Source organism: Monopterus albus, unplaced genomic scaffold (genome assembly GCF_001952655.1).
Source record: "Monopterus albus unplaced genomic scaffold, M_albus_1.0 scaffold69.1, whole genome shotgun sequence".
NCBI classification, from domain to species: Eukaryota; Metazoa; Chordata; class Actinopteri; order Synbranchiformes; family Synbranchidae; genus Monopterus; species Monopterus albus.
This window is the reverse complement of record NW_018127949.1, coordinates 4,323,668-4,328,712: the sequence shown is the minus strand read 5'-3', so window position 1 is coordinate 4,328,712 and position 5,045 is coordinate 4,323,668. Positions and strand designations below refer to the sequence as shown.

Here is a 5,045-nt window from a genome sequence, read left to right as displayed (position 1 = left end):
CTCCCTCAATGGTTCTCCTGGGTGCGTTATAGATGTAGTTACTGCTGAGCCTCTCCAGAGTTCAAATACAGAAAGGTTATCTAGGGACTTTGTCTGTGTGTGTGTGTGTGAGTAGGCGTGTATGTGAGTGGAACTGTGTTATTGTATATCTGTGTGTGATGGTCGGAGAGGGGTACAGCTAAACAGGCCATTACTGGGATTACTTTGTTTTACATAATACATCATCCATCTGTCCAGGACACGCACACACACACACACACACACACACACACACACACACACACACACCAGACAGAGACATGCTGACAAGGAGAGTCGATGAGGCATAACAGCAGTGGAGAGTGATCATCGAGGAAACAGACGTACTCTGGACCAGCTGAATGACCGACATAAACACACACATACAGAGGATTCAGATTTGACACAGATACGCAGAGGACGAGCAGACAGCAAAGACAGAGCAGAGGAAAAGATAAACTGCAGATGGTGATATAAACAAATGTGACATAAAAATAAATAACAATTTAACCATGGCGGGAATCCATCTACGTCTCACTTAATGAATAAGACTACGAATAAAAAAAAAATTAAAGCGTGCACACAGTTGGAACAGTTGTGATGTCTTAGTTGTGGTTCTACTTCTACATACTACAAACTGAAGGGGAAGCACAAAATGAATTCGTACTGTACGGTGTTTCGTTATTGTGAAGCTAGAAGTAAAAAAGGTGACGGTGTACAGAAGTGGCAGCTCTAGCTGAAGTTGTAGCTATTGTTAAGGCACAGAAAGAGATTAAAGTGGATCCTCAAAGGTTGGACAAAATTAGTTTATTTGTTTCATTGCAACACAATGAATAGTTTCGTTTACAGGACATAGCATATAAGACAAGACAACACAGACATTTACAAAAGAGAAGAAGTGGGTTTTACATTTGGTTTGTGTGTATGAGGGTGTGTAATGTCAGTGTATTCAGCTCTATGCAGTCTGGTCTACAGTATATATTAAGGAAAAAGGGGGGAGGGGAAGGGAATAAAAAAAAATGAAATCAAGTTAATTACCTAATTATGTGAAAGAGAGGAAGAAAAGTACATTTAGAAAGAGTAAGCTGATGTTGAAGCACTGAAAGAAGTTGAAGTGACAGTTAAAGTGACTTCTTATAAGTTAAATAAGATTGTAGATACATTTGTACAATAATTGATCAAGGTCAAATAATAAAAAAAAGCTAGTTATGGAACTGTGCACACTTCCATTGAAAAACTGCAGTTACAACATTTGAAACATTTCACACTTACCATTATGAGGTTAAACTGGGATAACTAGGAATTGTGAAAACTTTAGCCAGTTAAATACACGGTGGCAGAACTGCTTAATAAACCAGAAAGGTTGTGGAGGAATTGTGACTCCAGAAATTAGTCCCACCCAGGCTGTCTTTTTTGAAGATCACAGAATTATCCAAAATAAAATTAGATGATATTTATAAATCTGAAGCAGAAGGGGCCTTTGTACGGTCCAGGAAGAGGAGGTGGGTGGAGGAGAGTGAGATGAACTCGTCATACTTTTTAGGCTTCAGAAATAGCATGCCAAACTCAGTACACAGAGACCGAACACTTATTCTTAATACTAACGATTGTGGTACAATTTCTTCTTCTCTTTCTTCTTTTATAAGTATTTTAAAGACTAAATAGAATATATGTATACTTTATATTGTATATTATTTATATAAACATTATTCTGGTCATTTTAAGTGCTCATCTTGACCTTTTAAGCTTTTAAAAATGGGAAGAAAACATTTAGAATGACAGACAAGGACAAAGAAGGAGAGACTGCAGATGGTCAGATTAGGTCAGATTATTGTTACTGTTCCTAATGTTCCTGAGACCAACAGATGCAGGAGGATGAAGAAGAAAGTAGAGGAGGAGAAAAAAAAGAGGAACATGTTCTTCAAGCCTCTGAAGCTGCAGAGAACAGACTGCACCCGGGAAAAAAATAAATCTGCTAAAAATACCACCTCTTTCTCTAGTTCTCACCCTCCACCACTTCTCCATCCCTCATATCAGCACACACACACACACACACACACGCACCATGTGTTTTTACAGTATCAGCATACATTAACACGACAAACGCTCAAGTCAGCTGAACTCAGGGATGAAGTTCAGGAGTGGGTGGAGAGTGGGTCGTGATTTCACAACAGAGCGTCCAATCATCGATGAGGAGGGCAAGACACGGACGCCAGAGTCTGAACACGTGTAATCCGCGGCTCAATCTCCCCCTGCTATTTTAAGAATCTCCTTCCTCTCTGTTTAGTCTCTACTGTTCTCTTTATCCGTCTTTACACAGAGGAACCATACTCTGTTATACTGCTGAGGGTCTCTGCTGCCCCCCCCACCCTCACACTCACTGATTGATATACATGCACACTTTCACTGGAAGGCAGAGAATGGTTTCTATTTATAACCAGGTGTGAACATACGCAGGTGCAGGTCAAAATCACTCTCATCAGGCGTCATGTGAGCGACTGTATGCGTGCAGAGATTTTAAATGAGGCAGACATTCTGGATGTCTCCATGTTTAATCTATACACAGAAGAAGGGAATAGAGAACAGCAGAGAGAAGGAGACAGTTCTACGAATTCTGGTAAGTAACTTTCTAGGAAAGCAGGAAGACCTGAGGCTTCATGTTTGGCTGCTTTTTACAGTAATCTTCTCATCACACTGCAGACTTTAGCTCCAGTGACTGAGGATCTGCAATAAGTGATTTCTTGGCCACTTGGGGTTAGGGGGAAGTGGCTGTGAACATCATCTTTTAAGTTGATGTGGTGAACTTGTTGTTTATTTACAAATCCAGCTGTTATGTTGCAAAATCATCGTTAATTTGGAGTGATGTTTGGGTCCAGCTGATAAATGTCTAATCCTCACTCTCTTTGAGCTCTTTGGCCTCTACCAAATCCAGAGGGGAATATCTTGCTCTGCCGGCTGAAAACAGCTTGTGAGAGCAATGAGAGGGAGCCTGAACAGTACAGACTGAGCAGATAAACAATAAGCTGAAGCTTGTGAAATGTGTATGTATTGATTAAACATGAAACATCTAGATGTAACCCAGATATGCCAGTAATATTGAGTACAATCTGGAACTAATACAAAGCCCCACTAAATAAGATGCACCTGCAGCATATGTGTCTGAGGTCAAGCCATGCAGACACTGAACCGGAGCATCTGTTGCTGAAATGCCGATTTTTGGATCTGGAAATTAACGTACGTTATCGGTGAGTGACATACTATCTTCACTATGGACACTGTCACTAAACAGTCAGTCTAGTTCATTTAACGGGAAGCAGATACCGGATGATATGAAGAAACCAAACATGCAAAAAGCAAATAACTGGCGAGATTCTTTGATATTTTCATGCATCGATGGATGTTGGTTTTATTTTAAAGAGAAGCCATTAGTGATGTGCCTCACCTAGACAGGTCGAACCTGGACCAACCCAATGGAAAAATCATCTGTTCACCTCATATGAGATGATTCAACACTGTTCCATCTTCCTTCAGTGTGTTAGGAAATAGACTGTTTCAGTAACACACACCTGAGACAGTGTGACAAAATCTCCTTACACGTCTTAAGTGCTTTAGTATTAGTCCTTGGGGACTGTGCAGTGTAAGTGAGTGAGACTGATGCTACTACAACTAGTATGCAGCTGAAGAAACATTCTGACCTTCCAGTTTTGCAGCCTCTAGCAGCCACTTCAAGTTCTTCTAGTTCCCCTTTATTGCAGACTGGGGTTGTGGGCTGTCCTGTAGCCTGGTTTTTAGTGAACAGTATGGCCTTCATTTGAGCCCATGTAGTGGAGTCTATGCAATTATTGAATGTGCATTCTAAGTTAAGTTTGGTTTGGTGTACCATCCCTTAGTTATAGGCCTAGGCTACGGTCCTCTTATGCTGCTCTGATCTCCTCCACATCTTATTTTTATATGCCACATTACACTTTGTGTCCTCTCTCCCTATACCCTTCTGCAGGTTGCCCTGGCTCCAGAGCTCTTTGTTTCTGATGAGCAGTCACCGACCACATCAACCTGCCCAGTGTTTGTTTGTTTTTGTTTTTGTTTGTTTTGTCTTGTTGCTTTTCTTCTTTTCTCTCCCCTCCATCCACTCACCCCAACTGGTCGAAGCAGAAGGCCGCCCACCAAGAGCCGGGGTATGTCAGAGGTTTCTTCCGCTAAAGGGAGTTTTCCTCCCCACTGTCACCAAGTGCTGCTCAACTGGGATTTGGTGGGTTTTCCCTGTAATACTGTAAGGTCTAGACCTTACTATGTAAAATTCCCAGAGATGACTGTTATTGTAACTGTCGCTACACAAATAAAACTGAATTGAACTGAATATACTGGTCCATATTTTATCGGACCTTGATTGGACCTTTAACGGTCTGCTGTTTCCTGCGGTAAACCATACTCATTTCCTGTTTTCTGTACCTGCATTGTGTTGTGCTTGCTTCCAGATTGTTTAGGAATTAAACTCACTATTTCTGCCTAATTAGAACCTAATTAAAATTAAGATGACTCCTCTTATAGTAGAAAGTAATAGGACAATCAAATGTGGACTATTAAATATCAGATCTCTCTCATCTAAATCTCTGTTAGTGAATGATTTGATAAGTGAACATCATTATTGTGTCTTACTGAAACATGGTTACAGCAGGAAGAATATGCCAGCCTAAATGAATCCACTCCACCTAGTCACAGTAACTGTCACATCCCTCGAAACACAGGCCGAGGTGGTGGCGTGGCAGCGATCTTTGACTCAAGCCTATTAATCAACCCTAGACCTAAACATAGTTATAACTCATTTGAAAGTCTCACCCTGAGTCTCTCACACCCAAACTGGAAAACTCAAAAGCCTGTTCTGTTTGTTATTGTATACCATCCACCTGCTCCTTATTCAGAGTTTTTAAGTGAATTCTCAGACTTTGTCTGATTTAGTGCTTAGTACAGATAAAATAATCATAGTAGGCGACTTTAATATTCATGTAGATGCCGACAATGACAGCCTC

The 5,045-nt window shown here is 40.8% G+C and overlaps 1 protein-coding gene across 1 annotated transcript in view; it reads right to left on the bottom strand.

Moving 5' to 3' along the window:
• Positions 1 to 5,045, bottom strand: part of prkcea (protein kinase C, epsilon a) — a 35,269-nt gene that overhangs the window by 10,597 nt on the left and 19,627 nt on the right. The window lies entirely within an intron of this gene.